Source organism: Aquarana catesbeiana, linkage group LG05 (genome assembly GCF_042186555.1).
Source record: "Aquarana catesbeiana isolate 2022-GZ linkage group LG05, ASM4218655v1, whole genome shotgun sequence".
Taxonomy (NCBI): Eukaryota; Metazoa; Chordata; class Amphibia; order Anura; family Ranidae; genus Aquarana; species Aquarana catesbeiana.
Window position 1 is genome coordinate 303937272 of NC_133328.1, and position 8042 is coordinate 303945313.

Consider the following 8042-nt stretch of genomic DNA (forward strand, 5'->3'; position numbering starts at 1 on the left):
TCTCTATGGTTGCTGGGAAGCAGCCCAGTTCTGTGAATATAGCACAGCACCTTAAGTCCCGTGGGCATCCCAATACCAGTAGGCATATTAGCCTTAAGGGAAAGGTGGTTAAATCTAAAAGATACAAACAAAAAAAAAAACCCTGTGCACACCAATATAACAAAAGAAATGAATAAAATGCTGTTGCTGGAACCTGAGAGAGTACCACACGCTCCCAAGTGTCAGAATATTTATAAACAATAATGATTCAGCACTACACCTGTCTATAAATACATGAAGTCCATATGCAATGCTGGGGGTAAGAGATAGATGAAAAGACGGTGGATACAGGTGAACTTCGCAGTGAAGAACCTTTCACCAACTTCAGTGTATAATAAGCACACACCACCGTGCTGACAAATTTATCTTCTTACCAGACACAGATGATAAACAAGCATATGGCATATGACTCATCCAAACGCTTAGGCAAGTAACATCATCGGTCGGTCACCATAATCAAAACTGGATGCTCACATGGTATAAGGATCATCTGCAGTTTCCAATAAACCAGCAATTTGCAGCATCTTCAGCTCCAGTGGAAAACAGCAAGAGCGATTGCTACCATCGAAGGAAAATGAGGAGGCACATAGTAAAGCCCGTCATAAAAAAAAAAAAAAAATATTGATAAAAAGGGGTACTCACAAACATCAAATGAAATAAAGCAAATAAGAATCAATGATGAACCACAGTATGAGGCATGCTGGCATCCTAGCTGCCTCACCTAATGCATTTCAGCCTAAATAGCCACCTTCCTCTGATGGCCATTTAGGCTGAAATGCATTAGGTGACTCAGTGTGAGTGCCCCTTTTTATCAATAAATTGAGGGTTTTTTATGACGGGCTTCACTATGTGCCTCATCATTTTCCTTCTATTGTAACTATCGCTCTTGCTGTTTGCTGATGCTGCAAATTTCTGGTTTATTGGAAACTGCAGAAGATCCTTATACCTTGTGAGCTTCCAGTTTTGATTGACCGACCGATGATGTTACTTGCCTAAGCGTTTGGATGAGTCATATACCATATGCTTGTTTTTCATCTGTTTCTGGTAAGAAGATAAATTTGTCAGCACGGTGGTGTGTGTGAAGTTGGTGAAAGGTTCTTCACTCCCAAGTTCACCTATATCCACCGTCTTTTCATCTATCTCTTTCCCCCCAACGCTGCATATGGACTTTATATATTTCTTAATACACTGCAATTAATGTATTTTATGCCAGCTGCTTTAATGTATTGTTCTATTTTCATGATACATCCTAGCGTGGATATTAGCCCTTGTTTTATATATATTGTGGAGATGGGACCCCATGTCACAGATGCATATGAGCAGTGTATGCCTGATTTTGGTAGGCTTGCTAATTGCACACCTGTGTGCTGGCTTCATAATCATCCCAGGAATAAAGGTCAGTGCTCAGACTTGGAGACAGCTCTGCCTGGTAGACAGGAAGTCTGGCCTGGGAGGTCGGGAGGGACCCAGTAGGAGATGGCTCCAGGAGAAAGAGACAGGACATCTCGGAGTCTAAGGCTGCAGGTGGCAGCCTGTGTGTGCACGTCTGTAGCAGGCAGATGTGGCCTGCGACCAAGACAACACTTTTTACTTTAAATAAAAGTGTGCTGCCATGCCTTAAAAACGCAGTCTGGAGTGGCACATTTCTGGAAAACTGCATAGACCACTTGAACCTAATCACCCCAGATTATCACAGTTGGTGAAGAAATTGGCGTTGGGCACAGATGGCGCTGGTCCAGATCCTCGCATGCCAGAAACCGTGAGTATCAGAGACTGTGTGTATTGCTGTTGCTGTGTGAAGCAAAGTGATGGGTGCTATGTCTCAGCTGTAAGGAGACAGTACGCCAAAAACATTTTTTGAAGGAACTCTGCATCTGTTGCTGCAAAGATACATGTTGTTGCCGTAGCAACAAAGGCAAGGTCGGTCGTGAGACCTATGGTGAATGGTGGAATGATCCTGATGAGAGTCCTGGCTGGTGGGCTCAAGAGGATCATTACAGTTGCTGGAGAAGCTCTGCAGGGAGAATGCAGTCTCCCATAGCAACCAGTGAAGTGTTGTCTGGATGGTGGGGCTCCTATGGAGAGGTGACTCACTGTTCCCACAAAGAGGGCTGGGTAGCCCGAGAGTCTTTCATTTCACCCGGTTACCGCATGGGGAAATACAGCAGGAGAGAGCAACAAGCTGACCGGAAATTCAAGAGGAGAGCGGTTGCCCGTAGCAACGCCTGTGATTCCAAGTGCAGACTGGGTGAGAAAGACTGACTATGTGACTATGCACACGGGAGTGGAACTGACCCCAAATGGGAGATCCTCTGTTTGTGCTAAAAAGAACTTGCCTTGCTGCAGTGCTCTGTTTAGTGGGGAGGCAAGTGATGGTGGAACCCCCCTGCGAGGGAAGACTTTTTTTGTTACCGTTAAATAAAAGTGGGCTGCCATGCCCTAAAAATACAGTCTGGAGTGGCACATTTCTGGAAAACTACATGCACCACTTGAACCTAATCACCCCAGATCGTCACAATATATATATTATAATTGTCAATGTGTGATCAAACCATTTAATGAACAATCCAAAAAAAATTTAATTAAAAAAAAAAAAAAAAGTGTGTATATGTGTGTGTGTGTGTGTGTGTGTGTGTGTGTATATATATATATATATATATATATATATATATTTGCTAAAATCATTTTAAGTTCATTTTTTTTTTCCTCATTAATGTACACACAGCACCCCATATTGACAGAAAAACACAGAATTGTTGACATTTTTGCAGATTTATTAAAATAGAAAAACTGAAATATCACATGGTCCTATGTATTCAGACCCTTTGCTCAGTATTTAGTAGAAGCACCTTTTGGTCTAATACAGCCATGAGTCTTTTTGGGAAAGATGCAAAAAGTTTTTCACACCTGGATTTGGGGATCCTCTGCCATTCCTCCTTGCAGATCCTTTCCAGTTCTGTCAGGATGGATGGTAAATGTTGGTGGACAGCCATTTTTAGGTCTCTCAGGAGATGCTCAATTGGGTTTAAGTCAGGGCTCTGACTGGGCCATTCAAGAACAGTCACGGAGTTGTTGTGAAGCCACTCCTTCGTTATTTTAGCTGTGTTCTTAGGGTCATTGTCTTGTTGGAAGGTGAACCTTCTGCCCAGTCTGAGGTCCTGAGCACTCTGGAGAAGGTTTTCGTCCAGGATATCCCTGTACTTGGCCGCATTCATCTTTCCCTCGATTGCAACCAGTCGTCCTGTCCCTGCAGCGGAAAAACACCCCCACAGCATGATGCTGCCACCACCATGCTTCACTGTTGAGACTGTATTGGACAGGTGATGAGCAGTGCCTGGTTTTCTCCACACATACCGCTTAGAATTAAGGCCAAAAAGTTCTATCTTGGTCTCATCAGACCAGAGAATCTTATTTCTCACCATCTTGGAGTCCTTCAGGTGATTTTTAGCAAACTCCATGCGGGCTTTCATGTGTCTTGCACTCCGTCGGGCCACTCTACCATAAAGCCCCGACCTGGTGGAGGGCTGCAGTGATGGTTGACGTTCTACAACTTTCTCCCATCTCCCGACTGCATCTCTGGAGCTCAGCCACAGTGATCTTTGGGTTCTTCTTTACCTCTCTCACCAAGGCTCTTCTCCCCCGATAGCTCAGTTTGGCCGGACGGCCAGCTCTAGGAAGGGTTCTGGTTGTCCCAAACGTCTTCCATTTAAGGATTATGGAGGCCACTGTGCTCTTAGGAACCTTAAGGGCAGCAGAAATTTTTTGTAACCTTGGCCAGATCTGTGCCTTGCCACAATTCTGTCTCTGAGCTCTTCAGGCATTTCCTTTGACCTCATGATTCTCATTTGCTCTGACATGCACTGTGAGCTGTAAGGTCTTATATAGACAGGTGTGTGGCTTTCAAGTCCAATCAGTATAATCAAACACAGCTGGACTCAAATGAATGTGTAGCACCATCTCAAGGATGATCAGAAGAAATGGACAGCACCTGAGTTAAATATATGAGTGTCACAGCAAAGGGTCTAAATACTTAGGACCATGTGATATTTCAGTTATTCTTTTTTAATAAATCTGCAAAAATATCAACAATTCTGTGTTTTTCAGTCAATATGGGGTGCTGTGTGTACATTAATGAGGAAAAAAATGAACTTAAATGATTTTAGCAAATGGTTGCAATTTAACAAATTTAAGGGGGTCTGAATGCTTTCCGTCCCCACTATATATCTATATCTATCTATATCTATCTATCTATCTATCTATCTATCTATCTATCTATCTATCTATATATATATATATTACAGTATATACACCGTATTTATCGGCGTATAACACGCACTTTTTTTTCCCCTTAAAATCAGGGGAAAATCATGGGTGTGTGTTTATACGCCGATCCCCCCGCTGATTGTGCGGAGCAAGCGCCGGACGCTGATATACAGTGTGCTCGGCTAGCTCCGCTCTCAGTCACGCCCAGTCTTGCCCTATGATGGACATAACACAGGGACTGGGAGTGACTGTGAGCAGAGCTAGCCAAACCTAGCCCAGTACACTCGGCTATGTATGTATATGGACGGCGCTCGGCTCCGCTCACAGTCACGCCCAGTCCCACCATTGGACCTGTGTTATGTCCATGATAGGGCGGGACTGGGCGGGACTACGAGAAGAGACAAGAAGAGCAGAGGACCGGCTCTGTGTATCTCGGCGCAAATGACACTGGACAAGCATGCAGATGGATGCTGTGCAAGGCTGCAGATGGACACTGATAAGGCTGTATTGATTTTTTTCTTTTTCCTTAAAATTCCCTCCTAAACTTCCAACACCGGGGTCTAGGGTCCTGTTGAGCTTACTATCAGACAATGTAGGCACCAGTAACTTGAATATTTTTTCCAATGCTTTAATGGGATATAACTGGAAGAAGTAGCAGGAAAGAGGTAGAAGAAGAGTTGCAGGGAAGTTCAAATACCTTTTCTTGGTGCAGCACTGAATAATTAGAATTTTAGGGATGAATATATTTTCCTTTCAAAGTTAAATCAGCCACAGTGATCTTTGCAGCCGTTACGCAGCACGAACAAAAAAGTCTCTGCCACAGACTTGAGTGAAACAAAACCCGTACGATCCTCTGCTACAGGATATAGTGGTTTTTGATGAACAGCAAACACAGTACCAGAACCTTTAAGCCGACCCGGCAGTACTTGTGCGGTAGGGTAGTTTAGGATACGTCCTCCAACCGAGTCACCAGGCCCTTCTCAAGACCAACCTTCCGCATGGTCCCTACCAAGATGGGTCCTCCCCTGGATCTTCCCGATTGTCCGGCTTCTTCCTGCAGGACAGACAGCACAGGACCATCCCAACAATAGCAGGCCCCAGACAGGCTTCTGGGTCCACCTGCACGGCTGCAGCTCCGTAACTCTCCAGGCCAGAGGGCTACGAGATAGCACTCACTGACACATACCTCTAGGCCAGGAGGGCCACAAGGCAAAAAGCTCCCCGAAACATGGCGTCTGTTTCATAAATACCCTCTCCCAGAATGCAACCCGGAAGACCACCTCCGCCGAGTTATCTCCAGGACAGAAGAGCACTCATTCACTTCAGCATGTTGCCTTTCCAACACGGACCCGTGGTGACGACACCCACAGGCACAGCGTGAAACTACACGCAACACAGCCAAACTGGAACAGAGGCCAAATCTGACAATAACTAAATCTGAACTATGTACAAAACATTTGACCCACTAAATTTACCTATAATGCCCCGTACACACGATCGGACATTGATCGGACATTCCGACAACAAAATCCTAGGATTTTTTTCGATGGATGTTGGCTCAAACTTGTTTTGCGTACACACGGTCACACAAAGTTGTCGGAATTTCCGATCGCCAAGAACGCGGTGACGTAAACCACATACGACGAGACTAGAAAAGGCCAGTTCAGAACCAAGCGTGGCACCCTTTGGGCTCCTTTTGCTAATCTCGTGTTAGTAAAAGTTTGGTGAGAGACTCATTTTTTTTTAGACTCGTGGTTTTCAGATTGTTTTCTGCTGTTCAGTTTGTGCTTGTGGGTTTGTATCTGCTCTTCAGTGCGTGCAAGCAAGCTCCGCGTGACTTTGTCATTGTGTTCTTGTTCGTTCGTTACTGTTTTTCAGGTCGCTCTTCACAGGCCTTGCTTTTCTTCAGTGCGTTCTGTTACTTCGTTCTGAGCAGCCGACCGTTTTCTAGCCATGTTGCGTATATGTACTCCTCATAGAGTTCGTGCTGTGAGGGGGCTTGGTGTTGGGGTCCTGACTTTGACACAAGTCCAGTCCATGAACAGGGTGGGGAGGAGTTCATGGACGAAGAATTGATTGCTCCAGCGTGACCAGTTCTGTCATATACCTTTACTCCGTGAGATCCGTGAGAATAATCCTGATGATTTCAGGAACTTTCTCCGGATGACGGACCCCGTATTTCACCGTTTGTTGGCTTTGCTGACCCCCTATATCAGCAGGCAGGATACCTGCATGAGGCAAGCCATCACTCCGGAGCAGAGGCTCGTCGCCACCCTGCGGTACTTGGCGACGGGGAGAAGCCTGCAGGACTTGAAGTCCTCGACAGGCATCTCCCCCCAGGCTCTGGGTATCATTATCCCAGAGACCTGTTCTGCCATCATCCAGGTCCTGCAGAAGGAGTATATTAAGGTAAGATTTTTATCCTTTAACATCACATTTTATTGTATTTAATGTTTGCTAATATATTGTATTTCTTTCCTCATTCCCTAATTACCATGATTGTAATATGCTGTGAATGTCCCCTTTGTTCTCATGCATGCTGGATTTTTATGTAATTTATTTTTTTTTTTTGGTCCTTCATACTTATTTGCCTTCACTTACTTCCCCAGCATGGTCTCCTGCCCCGATATTCACCTCATGTAGTCACTTAACAATGTATTTTATCAGCTCCATAGTAGTGCTTTACCCCAAACACCCCTAAAATGTTTTTAAATGTGATTTGTGCTTTAAATTCAGGCAGAGTGCCAGAGGCTTTATTCTGGGGGTACCCAAATCATTTGGAACCCTCCCTCCCCCCCAACTGCTAAGTCAGCTGATAACAATTCTCTATCTATCCTCAATCATCTATCTGCTGACTTTGCCAAACCCATACACACTATACCCACCTCTTTTGTGGTCAGATTTATGGATGAATTCCCCAAAGCATGTAGTGCAAGGGCCTGCCTGTATATTTTCAAATGGTACTGTTTCAAGTTTTTGTATCCTATTATTATCTTGATAGGTAATAGCAGAATGTCCAAATGTGCTCAAATGTGTACAGTGTGTATTTATATCTTTGTATTATGACACTTCTTACCTGTCCAGTGGGCTGCCAATAGTGTAACTAAGGAGGGGCTGTTCCAAGTAATACACATTATTTAGGCATTTATCTCTCAATGAAGTGGAGAGGGTTACTTGTCCAAGAGTCCCCCCCCCCCCATAATGTTAGAAATGGCCCATGAAAGGGGGGAGGAGGGGGAATATGATAGGTGTACCTTATACTTTGGTCTTTAAAAATTCCCATAAATCAATGTTATCTTGATGTTGGCCAAAAATGTTTGTGTCTAATCTGCTTTCCATGTTTATGTGCAAAAAGCCTAATTTTTTTTTGGTTTTCCTCAACAGTTTCCTTCCACGCCATGGGACTTTCCTAACTGCGGAGGGGCAATTGATGGGAAACACGTCCACATCATCCCACCACCCAACTCGGGGTTGTACTATTATAATTATAAGGGGTTCAATAGTATTGTGATATTGGCGGTGGTGTCGGCTACTTACAAGTTCCTGTATGTGGACGTGGGGAAGAATGGCTGGATGTCCGATGATGGAGTCATCTCCCAGATGGAGTTCTACAGGCATCTCCGGAACGGCAGCTTGGACTTGCCACCTCCAGAAGACAATGTGGAAGGACTCCCATTCGTCTTCGTTGCAGATGAAGCGTTTGCGCTGGGGGACCATCTTATGCGGCCATTCCCGATGAG